This window comes from Poecilia reticulata, chromosome 7 (genome assembly GCF_904066995.2).
Source record: "Poecilia reticulata chromosome 7, P_reticulata-male-v2, whole genome shotgun sequence".
Classification (NCBI taxonomy): Eukaryota; Metazoa; Chordata; class Actinopteri; order Cyprinodontiformes; family Poeciliidae; genus Poecilia; species Poecilia reticulata.
In genome coordinates, this window is record NC_088836.1 from 10,730,072 (window position 1) to 10,749,726 (window position 19,655).

Sequence of the window (19,655 nt, forward strand, 5' to 3'; positions counted from 1 at the left end):
ATCCATCAATCCATCAGAAGGCATCCTAACCAGAGCAGTTTTGATTTCTCTTTAGGAACTATAAATGACAAATACATTTTCTAAATAAACAGAAAAAGTATTTACAGTAACAACACATTTTTGTAGTAAAATATAATATAGATTTTTCAAAAACACTTCAAAATTCCTAACTTTTCAGGGTATGTGGTACAAACATTCATAAACAGCATCACAGCAGTCATGGTTGAAATTACACCGTTACATGTTGATGCTCCAGGTCTAAAGCCCAATAAACGAGGCGAAGATTATATTTGTCTGCTGTATGTTCCACACACTGTGCGCTCAGACGATGTCTGCGTGGGACAGATTAGTGTAGCCAGAGACTGCCGACAATATTTATGCAATAAAACCAAAAACGCCATGATTGAACTTTAATATAGTGCCATGTTGCTTAGCAAACAAAAATGAACATCGACAGCCACCAGAGACAGAAAACCATCAAAGGGTTATTGAAGATAAATCACAAAACAGCACTCCTCAAAGATCCTTTACGCCATGGGGCTTGTATAAAACACATACATTTAGCGCTCTTTATTTATAATATTTAAGACTGGGCTTTTACATCGGGTTCTCTGTGGATTCCCTCTAACAACGTCACGGGCCTGATTACAAACATGCTGTTAAAAACCAGCAAAACTTCAGCTGCACACAAAACTTATGTGAGAGTGGCTGTGCATTTGTGTACAATCGATCCAGAAGAAAAGCTGCTGCAGCCCCATGATCATCATGACTGACCTACCTAACAAATCAGCTGGGAGCATCACATACACACACACACACACACACGCACACACACCCACACACACACACACACACACACACACACACACACACACACACATCCACCTGCACACCCGCACGCACACACACGCACACAGAGCAGTCACACGCTCAGTCGATGTCACCTCCCTCGCTGATGGTAACATGAGCTGACATAACGCTCGATGCAGTGTGGCTCCAGTGTGTCTGGTTTGTGTGTGTGCTCAGTCTAACCTTCATCAGCCTCACCCAACCCAACAGGTACTGCAACACAACATAATGTAGTGACGGCATCAGGTCACGTGATGTAAACAAGATGTTATTACAAATGAACACAGTTTTAAAGTATCAATAAAAACTAGAATTTTATCACTGAATGTAAGGAAATAATCAATAATAAAGAGCACAGTAGAGTCAGATAGTGCCTCATTTAGCTTTGACTTTAAGGACGAAAAGACAACCGGAAATTATTTAGGTCCGATTGTTTGTGGAGAAAACTTCAAAGCTCAAGTTCTCTGAGAAGAACAACATCTCAGATCAGCTTCGCCTTTAAAATGACATCAGTTGGCAAAACTGCTCATCTTCTGATAATAATCACCATAAGGGTTTTTATAGGAAAAAGCAGTTCAGCATTTGTGCATGTCGTTATGAGGGTGCAAAAGTGAGAGTGTTTGTGTGTGTTAGAGTGTGTGCTGTTGTGTGAGCCATGAAGGTGAATCAGCCAGGCAGCCAGAAGCAGGCTAATCAGCCCCTATTATCCTGTGTTGCCTTTGGTTTTAATGAGATTAATGGGGTCAAGAAAGGCTCAGGATGGACTGCTCAGTGCTTCACAACACTGCCAGCAAATGATTCACCGATATCACCATTATGGAAGACATATTACGCCCCTACTTCACAAGATGACACCATTTCCTGAGGTCTTAATGTAATCTCTGTGACGTGGTCAAAATGTGACAGGATTTCATTATCTTAGCTGTTTTAATATGGCCTCGTCAGCCACTTAATACACTGATCAGACCGACTGGATGCTGTAATTCTCTATTAAAAGTGAGCTACCTGTTTGAGAGATTTCTGTAAGTTTAGTTGTTTTACTGGCTAAAATAATAATAAAAAAACAGCTGCTTATAAGGATAACATTTATTCTATAACAAATGTTTAATTACCATTTAAGAAAAAAAGGATAAGTTCTTAAAAAAAGATAAATACTTGAGAAATTAAATTTTGCAGTTACTACTAAAGTATTCAGCATTTCTAAGAATGGCTGTAAATGGCATAATGTAGCAATGAAGAGAGTAGGTGCTTCTTAAAGAGACAGAGGCCAAATTTTATGGTGTCAAATTACGAGGTCAAATTTCTTTAAGTATTATTTGATTTGTGAAGCATTTTTGTAACAACTGAAAGTAACAGATAGTTGTGCTTTAACTAAGTAACTATAATTACAGCATTGTGGAACTATGCCTGAGAAATACATAATACTGCTTCTTTAAAAATTGTTTGTTGAAGATAGAATAAAATAGAATTCAACTTTATTGTCATTGCACATGCCCCAAGTACAAAGCAACGAAATGCAATTTCCATCCATCCAGAAGTGCTTCTTAGCAAGAGAATAAAATATATATATATTACAAATGTACAATGATAACAAGGAGAGTAAGGTATTCCTTCCACTATAAATGGAGAGTACGACGTATTTTATTTCAAACTTTGGAGCAAACCTGCCTGGATGTTTTCAAGCCTAAATGCTACAAACCTATTTGCTTTTGAGTTTTTGGGATGTCTTCAGACACCCTGACATCAGTTTTTATTTTTAATTATGTCAGTTTTGGTGCTCCGTATGCCTACTTTATTCTGTGTTTCTGTGAATGACTGTAGTATATGGGGTCAATTTAGCTACACAAGTAACATTAATCACCACAGCCTCTCTGTAAATTGTACCAATGACGTCCCCAACTTAATTTATTGAAGCTGTTTTAAACTATCAGAGGTGAATGTGAATGCGTCACAATCCTGATCAGCTGATCTTCCATCTGCACCAGCAGCTGGGAAACAGGAAGCAAGCATAGGTTTAGGGGCAATATTTAACAAAACAACCTGCTGCTGATGTTAAAATACAAACAGTGACTAACAGAACCAAATGGAAAATAAACTTTATGAATCCAGTGATAAATACACAACTGCGAGTGCAGCAGTAAGCGAAGCGTTGACCTACTTAAACTCTGTAACGAGTGATTTCAAAATATACCGTGGGAAGATCCCAGATAGTGAGCCTTTGTTGTTCAGACACTCAGATGTTTCATCGTTATTGAACTGTACTTATTGCTTTTTTTAATTCTATTTGTTGGAGCAATTTTTTTTCCAAGACATTCTTTCTTCTATTGCCATTGAAACAGAGGGTGGATATAAGATTTATCAAACCTAAACTGAATAATTATACATTGATAAGATATCTGCTAAAACACACTTTGACAAAACATTTATTCCACGGGATGACTTACAAAAAAGAGGCCATTTTGATCACTTTTTCCAGACATTATGACTTCCACCTTAGACTGAGAAAAACAACTGTGTTGAATTATTCTACACTAAATAGATATTGTTTCAAATGCACTTTGTGACTCTCAAAACATTTCTTGATAATGTTGTTAAAATCTTCTTCCTCATTCTTGTCAACGCGATGTCATGTACCATCTCATCTCACACACAACGTGTGTGTTTATGTCAGATGAGACTTTTCACAGCTGATCTGTCAACACCTTAACCAGTACATTAAGAACAAGAACTGCGAATTCTCCATAATTTTTAACATAATCCACTGTGCCATTTTTTTTCAAGCTCTGGAATAAAGAAGAAACAGAGAATAGAAAGATGTGATGAACAGCGTCAGTTCCCCACCTCTCTTCTAAATTTCCTGACCTTCACGTCTCTTCTTGCTTCTCTTAAAGTTTCTCTTTTTTTTATTCTTCTTATCTCCCACAGACATCTCTTCTGCAAAACGAGATCTGTCGTCAGATTAACTTTTGTTATAACATGAGCAGACAAAGATTCGCCTCCGCTTGATAATTATCAAGCCACCGAGTCGTGGCTGAGAATCCCTTAATGCGCATCACTGAAAACGGCCGCGTAATGTGCAGAACAGTACATGCCGTGTAATAAGGAAAGTGTGTTGTCGAGTCCATTTTATCAGCACATCTCTTTGAGTCAGACTGAATCTTTTAAGTGAAATTAAATCAGCAGGTTCATGTTCTTGAACTTTCCAGCTAGTTAATCTGCTTTTCCAGCTAATTTTTTAAAAAGTATAATAGCAACACATTAAATAAATCCCTTTAAATCTCTTGTGTTTGGTTTCAGGGAATATCTGGCTAACTACTGTCTGTCAGTATTGAGATGGTGAATCAGTTGATCTGGTTAGAAAAACCTTTATTTCCCCTTTGTAAGGTTAAGATGTTGAAAAAAGTTAGTATGTAAGGAATATGAAAGAGAAAACAAAGAAAAGAAAAATGTCCTCTTTCTCATTGTCTCAGCACTGAGTTGGTCTTGCTTCATGCTAATAAGAAAGTCTTGGAAGAGATTTACTGGATATGATAATTTTAGTCAACTTTTCAGGCAGAACCTGTTCCAGCTCTCCAAGTCTGAGAAGAACTTTTTATTTACCACTTCCAAAAACAGAGATTTAGTTTGCCAAAACTAAAGCTCCAAAACTTGTTCTCTCTGTAGCAGCATAAAGCTCAATTGAATCACATGAGCTTGTCCACAGAAGAAGGTGCCACCATCACACCATTCCTTAGGAATACAAACATCATGAGCTTTTCACTATCAGGGCTTTATAAGAAAACAAGAGTCATTAGACCAAGAAATACCCCTCAGGGTACAGAGAAACCGAAAACAAAATCATGTCATTCTGTTCTTGCACATCATCATCTTGACACATCATTTGGCAGGACTTTTTTGTGCAGTGGGAAAGATGCACTGTTCAATTAAGCACAACTTTGGGTTGATTTTTTCCACATAAAATCCCAATAAAATATATTTTACTTTGTAGTTCTATTAAGGAGAAATGTGTAAAAGTTAAAACAGTTTGAACAGTTTTGCAAGACACTAGCTCAGTGATGTTAAAGCTTTAAATCTATGAGGACACTGTCATTAAATTTTATTTTTCTTGGACGGACAGACGGATGCTAAATTCATCCCCAAGGGGGACATTTAAATATTCAGAAGAAGCACACAGAAATGCATCTACAGACACATAAAGTAGACCAATTAACACACTATAAATGTGGTACTTGAGGGTATTAAAAGACTAATTGACCAGAGAACAAAATATATTCTCAATCTACACTAACAATCACTTGTCTAATCCACTTTCCTGTCTAACCAATGTAGTAACAAATGCAGAGTAATTTCCACAGAAGATAACAGCTGCCAACAGGTTTGAGTCAATAGAAGAGAGGGGAAAAAACATCAAGCTAGTGGGCCATCAGAGAAAAGATTAACTCTGACACTGGCCATGCAACTGTCAGATAAGGTCAGGATCAGACGTAATGCTGCAATGCTCAGTAGTAGTGATTAAAGCATGTACACGCTGCACGACGAAATATTTAAAGCAGTGCTGCACTCCACAATTACTTGAATGCTGTTTCTTCCCATAATAAGAAGCAGAATATTGAAAGTTAATCAGAATATGCTTTGATGCTTTGCTGCAGCCATATTTCAGTGACTACAACTGCCTCACATTAAAACATCTAAACCAAATAAAGCTGCAATTACAGATCAATTCTGCCCTAATGTTGAAGGAGGCAGGTCTGATCAACTTCTGTTGTTACACTAACCTGATAACCTCCTCTTGCTTATATCTGGATCCTCACTAACAACATTCAATTAAGTCACTTAATTTCCAGTATTTACTTATTGTCTTCGAATCAACTTCTGTCCACATTTGTATGAGCTCAGCCTCTATCCTGTGTTTTTATTTTTCAATAAACCCTATGCAGTTGTAGGTGGAATCTATTTTTAGTCGTGGATGTTCATAATCCGAATGTCCGAACAGTGAGCATGGCTACAAATACAGTCAAAAACAGACAAGCAGCAGCAGCACGGACCACCAAAACTTAATCCAGAGCTGGAATTAGGACGAGCACAGCAGCATCGGTGTAATTCTTCACTATGACACATAAACAGTCTCAGATGTTTGACGTAGTTTTACCAGACCCTGTGTTTAGTTAAGAAGGCAAGTTCAAAATTGAATGGCTAGAAACAGAGCACAGACCCTCTCAACTTGAAAATACACACAAAAAGGTGAGCATTTTACATCATAGATATTCTTTGTGATGCAAATCTCAACTTTAAGGCATCTAAATCTCTTTATATCCATCCATCCATCCATCCATTTTCTTGCACCCTTGTCCCTTAATGGGGTCGAGAGGGTTGCTGGTGCCTATCTCCAGCTGACGTTTCGGGCGAGAGGCGGGGTCACCCTGGACAGGTCGCCAGTCTGTCGTAGGGCAACACAGAGACACACAGGACACACAACCATGCACACACACACTCACACCTAGGGGCAATTTGGAGAGGCCAATTAACCTGACAGTCATGTTTTTGGACTGTGGGAGGAAACCGGATCTCTTTATATATTATTGTTATACTTACTGATGATACAAAATAACAAAGACATTTCTTAATCAAAAGAAATTTACATCAAACACTGACATTTTTTAACAACCACAATCAAAAACCACTATATTCCATCATGATTTTATTTTTTAAATTTTTACTTAATTTTAACTTTACACTCCGGGAATCCAGCCTATATGTAAAAGTAAAAGATATAGTTTTCTTTTTTAAAGAAAGCTATTGTTTAAAGATGTATCTTTATATCTTTAAACAAACCATGTAGAAGACAAAGCAGGTATGTGGAAGAAATGACCAAACTTACTAAACTTCGCAAAAACTTAAAAAAACAAACATTTTGGCTTACATACATGCAAAAGGCAGAGTGGAGAAAAAAAACTAACATTGCACATCATCTTAAAGAAACCAACACCATGTTGGTGTTGCAAGAAGTCATTGAGTCATTGAGGTTTGTAGCAATAAAATGACAGCATGTAAAGACTTCTAGCGGATTCTGTATTTAGGGAATAAAGATATTACAACTTTCAGCTGAACATCCTTAAATTCCCCTTTACTTTATTGCTGTAGCTTCACACCTACAGCCCTACCTTCATCCTCCAATATGCTAGCTAATTTTTTCACTCCGTTTTACGATCACAGACCAGTTCAGCGGCTCTTTCCACCTTTAAAACTACTGTCCAGCCCAGTCTGACCACTGTCCAGTCCTTTGCGCTCTTTTCTTAATATCCAGTTGCAGTCAGTAAGCCTCTCCGCACCTTTATCTCCCCTGTTGAGAGCTTGCTCCGTGGACACTCCACTAGTCTCCATGGCCACAGTTGTCACAGCAGCAGGCTGTGCTGTATGTAAAACTAGGTAAAGGAGGAACATAATGAATACAAAGATGCAGGTTTTTCTCCAGACAAAAAAAAAATACAAGGTCCTAAAAAAAATAAAAACTGAATGCTGTGATTTATCAGCTGAAGCTGCCGTCAAAGACACAAGAACATAAACAAAGTATCATATGGATTTATGACAGTGAAACAAATGTGCTGCACTGTCATATATGTCAAACAAATGTGCTGCAGTGAAGTAAGTTCTTTGTCTGTACAGCAAGGCATCCTGACATCAAGAAGGAAACTGGTTTACGCTGGAGATTTAACTTCTCATTTGTCCCACGAGCCATAAACCTGCTTAGCTGTAACAGATAATCTCCTCATCACATTTCCTGACCCTCCAATCTATGGGCTACTTTTATTTTTCATTTTTGACAGCTTTGTTTGCATAATGTCCTGTTTTCATTTCAGACGGGACATAAAAATCTCCACCCAGGAAGGTGAAGGGACTGGAAAGGAACTAATAAAACATGTCAGCCATGATGTAGTTAATATTCTGTGTGCAATAAATATTAGTTATTCTTAAACAGAAAGCTTGTATCGTAATGTTACACCATCAACAAAAATATAGGCTTTGGTTCTCATTTCTAAAAAAAAATAAATAAATAAATAATAATAATAATAATAATAATAATAATAATAATAATAATAATAATAATAATAATAATAATAGGAAGTCGTGCTGAGGTTGGTTGGGACTGTAATCTTTTTGGTCCTAAAATATTTTTTAGTGTATGATCTTTTTTATGCCTCTAATCTTTCACTGAAATTCAATATGAATAGCTTGTAGTCTGCACAAATCAATTTGGGTCAAGTCCAACAGGACACTGGTTCCGTCACTTTATTTCTGGTGCACAATGCCTATAACACTTAATGGCTGATTTCGAGAAAAAAACAAGAAAAAAGCGACCTTTTAAAATATCAGGTCTTCAAACTACAGTATGCGCTTGTAAGGCTATGTATTTGTGTGGCTCGGAGAGTGTGTTTATGTTTGTGGCCCATATTTCCTCCAGAGGCTGCAGTCTCTTGGCAGTTGGGTGCTAAGCAGTAAGTCCTGCAGGCCTCCTGACATCTGGGCATCTGTCACCCTGCAGCCTTAAAACCTGCAAAGCCCCTGGGCTCCATTTGCAAAACACAAACACTTGCATAACATTAAAACATGCACTCGAAGCTGTGCTGTGTGTGCATGCGTACGTGCGTGTGTACTGTTTATTAAAAAATGCTCTCAAATGAAATCCAAACATGTTTAGTGCTTTATGGCCACTAATTGATTCAAAATATGGCCTTTTGCTCCTCAAGCTGCAGATACAGAAATTAGTATTTTAATCACTAACCCCTGTGTGTTACTTCCTGTTCTTTAAGGTCAAATGAACTGGTTTTTTTATTATTTGCAGGGAGCCTATGTTTAATACTATGTTTAATACGCCATAATGATGAAGAGGAGTGACAGCTCAGAGGAGGAAGGAGATGACTCACAGTGATGGTAATGAAGCTGTATTATCATAAATGTCCAGAAGCTGCTTTACAGTAGCTACATACACACTCAAACGCAGAGACATTCACATTCACCCACACACCTAGTTGTAAATCTGCCTCTCTGAGGACAGTAATTACAAAATCGATCCCTGTAGTCTACTGTCTTTACCTTAAGTATGAAACACAGAGCTCTGCAATCTGAAAAAAAGAACAGAATTTTTCATTATCTTGCCAAAAGTAACAGGTCACTGACCTTCACATACATGAACTTCAGTGACATCCCATTCTTAATCCATGGGGCTTAATATGATGTTGGCCCAGACTTTGCCGTTATAACAGCTTCAACTCCTCTGGGAAAGCTTCTCACGAGGTTCATGAGTGTGTTTTAAAGGATTTCAGCCATGCTTCCAGAAGGACATTTGTGAGGTCAGACACTGATGTTGAACGAGAAGGCTCAACTCATCCAATTCATGTCAAAGGAGTTTTGTCAGGTTGAGATCAGAACTCTGCAAGCTAGTTCAAGTTCTTCCCCAGAAAACTCACTCATTCATAGCTTCGTGGACAATGTTGGAACAGAAAGATGATTTACACAAACTGTTCTTACAAAATGTGAAGATGGTGTCTTCCTAGAACCTCAAACTACTCCTTCAAGAGGAGAATGATAGATAGCATAAAACATGATGTGGCAATGCTTTGCCTAAGTTCAAAAGACTAAACTTCAGATTTCATATTTTACATGGTTCTTCTCTGGGCTTTGAGGCTTCTGTGTCAGTCGTACAAACAAGCTTTTTATGATGCACTAAGAATGAACAGGAAAATCCGGACTGTAATGAGCGACGAGGTTGTTATGAGGCTGTACCAGAGCAGTGAGCAAACATCAACTCGGTCTCACAACAAAATGTGCAAACCTGCATGAAAGTCAAGAAAATATATAAGTCGGTCGGTTGGTTGTTGGTTGAACGGTTTTATGCAGCAAGACTTTATTGGGGGCTAAACATAAAAAAATAGATATATGTAAAGCATTAAATTACTTAGTTTGCATGATTATATTTCTTAAACAGAAACAATAAAATGTGACCTTCTTAACAGGAACCAAACTTACTACTGAAATATTGATCATTAAATATGGTTCAGCACAAAAGAAAGTTAATAAATTTTTTTATTATTTCAAATTTACTGTAAAAATGTGTGTAAAATATATATATATTTTTTTAATTATCTGTAAATTTACGACAAGTCAATTGTGACAGTTCTATAGCAGTGAGCTTAAGGTTTGTTTGTTTTTTACTTCACTTAACATCCTTGTCACTGTCACTAAAATTGTTAATTATACAGCCAACGAGAATTAATACACTTTACATAAATGGCATGTACTCTCATGTTTTCCATTTCGAAGTGCATCACAGGCCATCCATATCCCAAGAAAACAGAAAGTCGTCAATTAATAATAAAAAGTTCCTAATACCAGTATTTAGTTTAAAAAGTATGTTCTTATTTCTCATTTCAAGCATATCATGTTGTAATAGGAAGGGACCAAAGCTGGAGCGATCTTTTCCATTGCCTCTGTGTCCAGACTGCTGGCTCATTGTTATTTTCCAGTTTTAATAAATCAACCCTGATGTAGTCAGTGCTTTCTGTAACTGAACTTTATGGTTACTTAACTGGTGGCATAAACAATCTATTTTTAGTGTGTGCATCAGTTTCACTTATGTTTACAAAGTTAATTTGTTATTCAGTACTATTACTCTCAAAGACAGAGGTTTACCAAACAGATAAACCTGAGATTACCTAATATATTTACACAAGATTCATGCATGAACCTTTTCCCTTGCCTGTGGTGTGGTAACTCGGTAAACATCTCTTTCTTTCTGCCTAACAATCCAAACACACACCCTCTCTCACACACACACACACACACACACTCTTCCCCACACAAACATAACGTGACACATGGGCAGTGAGTGATCTTTAGCAGAGCAAACCAGCAGGGTAAATGAGGCCTTAAGAAATCAGATGATCTCCTTGGGTCCTCACATCAGCTATTCTGTGATGTAGTATGGACTTCAACAATGGAAATATTTATTTATTAATTCGGCATATTTTATGAGAAATATTGAAACAAGTGAGAAAAATGATTACTTATCTCTGCTGCAACAATTTAGCTCTACCAGTGTCCATTAAAACCCTTTTGGCGCATCTTATATTCACTCGCATATTTAAATTTCCTGTATTTATAGTGTAGAAAATTGAAATTATGAAACATATTGTGTTCTGTCTGAATTCAGATTGTTGTAACTCTGATAAGATCAGTTTCTGCACTGAAAAAGAAGAGGTGTAAAAATTAACAAAATCATACGGTCATAATAAATAGCATTCCTGGCTAGTCCTATAAGTTACATGCAACTAAAGTACTTTAGGTTATCCAGAGCTTTAAAAATATGTTCTTTAGTAATCCATGATTCCTTTTTTCCCTGCTGTAAGAATGCAATAAGACAAAAAACTTCTTCTTTGTCACAAAAGACAAACGACGTGTTCTCTTGTCTTGTGTAAGAAAAGAGAACACAATTAAGTAAGGCAAATGTGTCTCCAACTTCAAAAGTAAGACAAAAAATGGAGACTCTCATAAGCGTGTCTAGAGTTAAAATAAAACAAAAGCTTTTTTATAAGTAACATACTCATTAGACCAGCATTTGTCTCTAGGCAAACAATGGTAGAAGAATTAAAAATACATATTATGTTTAGCAAAAAATGTAATATTAGAACACAACCATGCTGTGTCAGAAGTATCAGTATTACAAAGTCCCCTGTAAACACAAGAATACTTACATGGGTCCTATTTTATAACTTGCAGCTTAGGGAAGATTTAGCCTAAAAATGACACAATTCACACTCTCCCATCTACATAAACACATCCTTTATTACATCCACCTACACATATACTTCATATAGACTCAAACACAAAATCATGGTACAGTATGTTACCAAAAGTATCCTCAAACCATCGAACACAGACGTTTTAATCTCTTTCTTGGCCACAGATGTATAAAATCCAGCACATAGACATGTTTCTCAGGAGCTCTGTGGAGCTCAGCATGGTAATAAGATACGACATCTCCTGTTTAATGAGGCAAGCTGTAAAGTATTTCCACTACTTCATATTTAAGACAACTCTTAGTGGTATTAAAACAAAGTGGAAGTAATTGAGAATGACAGAAACTCAGTCACAAAGTTGAGAGTCAAGTAAAATCAGAGAGTGGATTTTATGTGTGTAGTGTTAAAAGAATTTCTGATTGTGTTTCAAGATGTTTGTAGAGTAAAAAAAATACAGTTTAGTGGTTTCCTGTGTTAATGGCAATACTATCTGATCCACAGGACATTTAAACTCCCAACCTTATCATTGGGTAGTAAAAGGTTTTACTGCTACTACACAAAAAAATAATGCTTTACAGAATATGTACCTATTTTGTTTTTTGTTTTAAAATATGTATTTATTCATTATCCATATTTTTGTAGCAGAATTCAATGCAAATTATTCTAAAACAAGATGGAAAACATCATTTTATTTTAGCACCAACTGCTCACGCCCACCCCTTGTTCTCATATTTATTCACAGGTTTATAGCACTTTATAAAAATAATTTAGCATCACATCCTGTGCATTGTTTCCCACACCAATGTGGAAAATAAGAAAAGAAAACACTGGTGTCTCTTTCCTCTGCCTTCTTTCACAAAGAACACTTTTAATCCTAAAACTGCATTCTACTGTGAGGAAGAAAAGAAAACAGCAGAAAGAAACTAATAAGCATCAAGTCAGCTGCAATGACCTTTCCTGGGTTCAGAGTGAAGTATGATCTTATTACAAAACTGAAGATAGAAATAAATGCAACAACTTGAAGTCGCTATGCGGTCTGTGATGATCCATAATTGCTCAGGCCTCACAAATCAAATCTCTCCATCATTCTTTACAACACATTCAGCTTCTTTCACTCACTCTGTCTCTCTCTCTCTCTCACACACACACACACACACGCACACGCACACACACACACACACACACACAGAGAGAGAGAGAAACGCCACGTGATCAAAAAACTGTGCTGCTTTACTCTCATTTCCTCTACTCTCTAAACCTTTAATCCCTCTTGGAAAAAAAGAGTGATGCAACCTGACTTTCAACCCTTAGATTTACAATAAAACACGACAAAATTTGAACTTTGGACAAATGCACATCAGTGTGTGTAGACTTGGGTTTTCTGCTACATATGAAAGAGACAAACAAGCTCCAAAAGACAGAGAACCTACACATGATCCAAATCTGTGTGGGTAGATACCAAAAAAAGGGAAAAAAAAAACAGTTTTCTACTTGTTTTTTTATTTTTTTTTTTTACGAATGGAAACCTCAAACATTCAGTGCTTTGCCTATTTTATGCACATATACGCACACGGTAGAGGAACTACTGTTTGAGAATAAGAAATCTACCCCACAGAATAAGACAATTTATTTGTGAATCACAATCAGGAAATGTAAAAAAGTGACATAAAGTGAATCTCTAAAATCCTTTTTAGGATGTACATCTGAAAATTATACAAGTGCACAATTAATTAACAGCTATGACAGAAGTTATAGATACAGCTTAGAACTCACCTAATTAATTAAAAGAGTCCACTTTTTGGTAATTTGATCTCAGTATAAATAGAGTTGTTCTATGAAAGTCTCAGAGGTTTGCTGAAGAAGATTAGCTAACAAACAAAATCATAGAGACCAAGAACACAGCAGATTAAAGTCCATAGGGAAAGATATGCACCTTTAAAGCAGAGTTAGGCTACTTAAAAAAATCTCAAGCTTTGAACACTACACAGAGCTCTGTTCAATCCACCTCCTAACAATACAAATAGTATGACACAGTTACAAAAATACTAGAATATGTCTGCCTACCGACTCTGAAACCCTGAACAAGGAGGGCATCCATAGACGCAGCAAAGAAGCCCACAGTAACTGTGGAGGAGCTGTAAGCACAGCTCAGGTGGAAAGATTGTGCTAACAGGACAGCGTTGAGATGTGTGCTCTTCAATTACTGTTGTTGAAAGAAAGCCAAAATAATTCCCATTTGAAGTTTTCCACAAGTTACAAAGAGACAAACATGTACAAGAAGACTGCAGATGAAAACTAATTTTTGTGTTTATCTCTGGCATATTATGTGATGTGCATTGTCCCTTTTAAAGTAAATAAACAACAACAAGAAGCCCTGGCCAGATGAGCTCAAAATTGAACTTTTTATTCAACATGATCAAAACAGTGTGTGGTAACATCCTGAACACACAACCCCTTGGTGGTATATGATGGTGGCAGCAACATACTGTGCAGCTGTTTTCTACAGCAGGGATAAGGAAGCTGTTCAGAGTTGATGGTAGATGGAGGAAGCTAAATGCAGGACAACACCAAAAAAAAAAAAAAAAACACTGTTAAAGTCTACAAAAGACTTTAAACTAGAAGAAAGGTCTGTCTTTCAGGACAACAGTCCTAAAAAGCCAGCGCTCTGTTGGAATGACTCAGTCAAAGTCTAGAGCTAAGTCAAACAGAGAACCACTGGTAGTAAACACTCTCCATCCAATCTTACGGGGTTAAGGCTGTTTTGCAAAGAGCAATAGAAAAAAATTATCCACTCTCCAAGTTGGTAGAGACAAACCCTAAAAATATTGAGTCAAGGGAGATGAAGACAAAAGCACCACACACGTTTAAAACCATGTGTCCTTTTAGTTGTCCTTCACTACATATGCCACATTGTGTTGGTTGGTCACAGGAAATATGTTGGAGTTTGTCATTGTAACATGAGTCGATGTGAAAAAGTTTAAGCATTAAACCCATGACACATCTTGTTTCAGTTTACACTAAATATGTTCCTTTTCTGTCCTTTTCCTTTCATTCAAGAGCAGAAGAACACACTATTTTTTTACAATTAAAAAAATTACAATTTAAACCTGCTTGAACTCTGAAATATAGAGTTCAAGCAGGGTGAATTTTTTTGAATTCCCCCAAAAAAATGCCAGTAAAGGTCTAATTTTCAGGTATTTTTCAAACTAGATACACTTGAAGGAAGTCCAGTTAAGATCAATTCTGTCACATCAAACATTCATCCTGCCCTTACTTTTAATATTTTGAAGTAAGCTTGTTACCATGGTTTTAACTTTATACTCTAAATTACCCAAAACATTATTTATCCTTTGATCCATGACTCACGCTGTTCACAGAAAGGCTCACCCACATGCAGTTCAAATGAACTCTAATAATCAGCACAGACTCCAAACACGGATGACACATTTAGATACTTCACTCTATGACTTACTAACGATCTGATGAAACTCAGAATCAACCAGTCTTCCAACTGGTCAATCCCAGCAGATGATCCGACCATATAGGCCTAACCATAATCTACACAGCAGTTAGTCATTTTAATATTTAAAATACCAACATTTGTATATAACTTCACAGTTTGCCCATCTGATGACAGGCAAAATGTTGGTTTAAATGTTTAAATGTCAAATCAGATGATCTGCACTTCACTTAAGTTTTTATGAAACTGGTTTATTCGTATTCATGAGCAAATTATTTTATAAAGTTTCAGCCTTGTTTGTTGTTGTTGCTTTTCTTTGAAATTCTCAGTTAAGTAAAATCCTGAAAACTAGTTAGCAACAGCTCTAAACACCAATCAGAAATAATAACACTATTTTACTGACATATGTGCTTAATTTGACCTTCATTTAAAAAACAACATGACCCTGTCAGTCTTATGAAAAAAGAAATTAAGTCAAATAGACGGCAGAGTGGAAAAACATAAATGTAGGTGAATTTGTCTATTTTCACATCCATCCATCCCTCCTTCTGTCCGTCTATTCTCGCTCCTCCTCTCTGCCTCAGCAACCTCCACTCATTTAGGGACTACTAATCCACCGCCCAGCTTAATCCCTCAAACTGCTCACACGCACAGTTTCTCTGCCCTCCTGCACACGCTCTTTCTCCCTCACACTCAAAAGCCCGATCACATCCATCAGGTATAAACACACTCCAGGAGAAGATCAGGATAGATCCACTGCAAACAGATAAATATTATCTCGGTGTGAGTTTTTTATAAGCCTAATGCTAACTTTATCTAATTAAAAAGCCTTCATCATCTTCACGGATTACCAGAAGAACAATACTGTAGAAAGAGCTCCACTCTCAGATTATCCTGAAAGCAGATATGTGACACCTGACAGTTTAAACCATAATAAAGATAACTACACACACTGAATACTTAGGATCAGAGCTGCATGAGCAATCAGTCAAAATGTGCTTAGAACATGCAACTTCATTAATACGTCTACATCTAGCAGTCAAGTGATTTTTTTTTTTCTTCAAAAAATCAACTATCTGCAAATGTAGAAACTTGTTTTTGTGTTATTGGAGACTTGGCGACATTGGCTAACAGTAAGAGCTGCCACACCTCCAACACGCTTACAGGTGGTCGGTCTGACAGCAAACACAGCCTGCAGTCAGGGCAGAAAGGAGACCCACTTCACTCCGTTTCCCCACTGCAATTAAATCATGAATGCACAAAGCTGCCAGTGATCCGGCTCTGGATTACAAAGGATGTAAATATAATATGAAAATCATTTCTCATGTTGCGGTGGCACTCAAATAATTCCCTAAATTTGATTCACACAGCCTCAGTCACCGATTCTCCTCCTCCACTGTGTGTGCCTCTGATAAGTACTTTAGATTAAATTTGATATTTAGCTAAATTGATCCTTGTAGCTTCGGGTAAATATTTATATTATTAAATTATTTGTAGTTCCGAACATATTCAGAGTCTTCTTAATCACTTTTTGTCTCACCAAGAGTGATATTCCTTTCTTCTACACAAATTGGCAAATTAGGCAGTGATGTCATAGCGACTTCTAGCAACTTTTAGGACAGCCAAGAGCTACTTTGCATGCTGAGTAGTTGGCAACAGTGGGAATTGATGGCGCCATGAATCATATGGTGCATTCAGTTTACACAAGAATGTCGGAATTTCCAACCACCTGGGTGGTAACATCAAAGTCGCCATTCTAGGAGCAACCCGGAGTTAAACATCCAACATGGCTGCTGCGTGTACGAAACACAGTCAGCGTTCTGTGAAACAGATTATTCCGTTCTCTTCCTGACTTGGACTCCCGGGTTGAAAAAACAAGCAACTTTTTTTTGGAAACAATTAGTGGATTAAATAATGAATCTAAAATTAAGTCAGAAGGGAAAAAATGTTTAGCCTTCCAGTTGAGAAACTCGGCAAGAAAAACTTAAATAATCTTACCAAAGTGTAGTTCCATCCCACTGGTAACATATTCTAAGTAATGCTGTATATTTTGATGAGAAGAAATCCATTATTGCTTCGACATCCAAACAGAAAACAACGATATAGCATGTGTCTTTTATGTTTCATTAGACAAAGCACGTATTGCAAAATGATTATTTTTTTCCTCGGCTACACATACTGTACAATGGATAGTAAGAAATGAGTGTAGACTTGGACAGCGTGAATAATCCCCATCTGTTGACAGACCATGAAACTGTGTCCGTCTCACTGGTTTATACACACACAATTCCCTCTGAGCCTAAGAAGGTTGACTGCCAGACGCAGTGAGGAAAAAAGGCATTGTATGTATTGTCTGTATGAAAAAACCTTCTGATGCTAATGTGAATGTTTGTATTAAGTAATATCAGAAATTAATTTTGCTCTTTCAACAGACTTAAATGAAAATTGTTCTGTCCAGTAAACATTTCCGAACCTGAGGTTTTTTGTTGTTGTATTTTATTTATTTTTTTTGTACTACCGTTGCAAAAAATTTGTTTCTATTTGTTGCATGGCTAAAATGTCTTGAATTGATGTTTTCTGTAAACTGGACTAAAAGTGATTGTTGTGAATGCCATCATGACAAATGTTTTATGTTTGTTGATTACATAAGATATTAAACATGTCCTTTTTAGCCAGTCCTCAGTTAAATATGACATTCAAAATAGTCAGGCATCTACAAATATTGCAAATGATCTTTAAGCGAGATGGAAAAGAAGAAGACTGAGGTCAATCACATCACAACAAATGTGACTTAGTAAGTATAGTGAATGTGACAACAGCAGCTGGCTACTGCTACAAATGGTTTAAATGGGACGTTTTCCTGTTTTTCCAACCAAAGTGGTTCTAGTCTTTGGTTCGGACACATGATGCATGTCAAATGACACAGCTCTACTAATTTAGATTACAGAACAGAGGTCTAAATTTTGGAGAAGCCACTGCCTCTGAAAATAACTACCAACAATCATGTTCTCGCAGCAGGTTTTATGGCAACACTTCCAATATTTTTCATGATGATAGTCTATACAATTATGACAAGCATGCTCAAATTTGAGATATTTGAGATGTATAAGGACATCGTTCTAATTTAGCCTCATGCTAAATACCTTTGTGCTAATGAAGATGATGGGATACCTCTTCATTTGAAAAACTTCCTTACAAAAATGAAAAGTGAAAAATGAAAAGCCTGCTATCTTTTTAATTTCTGCTGCACGTTTCTATCCATCCATCCATCCATCCATTTTCTTTCACCCTTGTCCCTCAGTGGGGTCGGGGGGGGGTGCTGGTGCCTATGTAAATCTTGGTAGGAAAACAGAGAAAAGAATAATAGCATGAAGAATCAGTAACCATTATTATTAATGCCCTAAGTAGACTTACATGTAAAAATTAATTTTATTCAACTGTGACGTTTGTTTCTCACAGGAACTTAGACGGGCATCACTCAAAAATTATTTTGCAATCTTCAAGGACATTGCATTTTGAAAGACAAAAATATATTAGTTTTATTAATGCTTTAAGAAATTTCTTAATTTTACCTCTACTTAGTAATCAGAAAAAAAAAACTTTATTTGCACTCTTCTTATAACTGCAAACTAGCCTTTTACACATATTCACTGGCATTTTGATGATTTATCTTTAGTGATGAAATCCAAGTCTTTGAGGTCGGAAGGAGGTCAGAAGGAATACTTAATCACCCAAATTAAGTAATCACCCAAATTTAATTACACTCTATGTAATTAAACTTGCGTCTCTATCTGGATCACAACATTAGAAATGTGTCTAATTTCTCGAAATATGAATAACTTTGGGTTAACTGTACATATGTTTCAAGTTTTGAAGATAAAGATAATATATTGGTAAACTAATAGATTCAACAGACTTGTGTTGGTATTTAAATCAAACACAATCTGTTTGCTTCCACACATTCCTTGGAAGATGTTCCAGCTACATTCCAGCTTTGTTCAGTGGATCTAAGGAAGGTGCAGCATCAGTCCAACCAGAGTGTTCTGCTCAATTCATTCAGCTGTGATACGGTCAACAACTCTCATCTATCTCCATCAAAAATTCTTCCCTGAGATACCCTTTGCATCTTTTATGAACAACAAGCAAGGTTTATTCCACTAACTTACATGACACTAACTTACATGGCACTCAGTCCTGTTGAAGATGTGGACTTTTCCCTGCACAAATAGCCTCGACAGACTTTGAAAGTCAAAGCAGAGAGAGCTCATGGGTAAATAATAACAAGGCTTGATCCAATTTTAATGACCCAGTTTCAGGGACCTGGTTCAGACACCCGTGTCAGTGACCGTCATTACAGAGACACTAATCCAGACCGAGCCTGCTTAATGTTATTAGTCGCACCGGTGCTTTTTGCTACTACAGCAGACGAGCAGGACCAACTTGGAAATTATTGTTTTGGACACGTGGGTATGAATCAGGAGAACAACTTTTTAAAAATACCGCTTCTGATACAGCTTAATTTCGAATCAGTATGTCATTTTAGCGTGTCACAA

The 19,655-nt window shown here is 36.8% G+C and overlaps 1 protein-coding gene across 24 annotated transcripts in view; it reads right to left on the bottom strand.

Moving 5' to 3' along the window:
* cacna1db (calcium channel, voltage-dependent, L type, alpha 1D subunit, b) overlaps positions 1 to 19,655 on the bottom strand; it is a 76,023-nt gene that overhangs the window by 43,345 nt on the left and 13,023 nt on the right. The window lies entirely within an intron of this gene.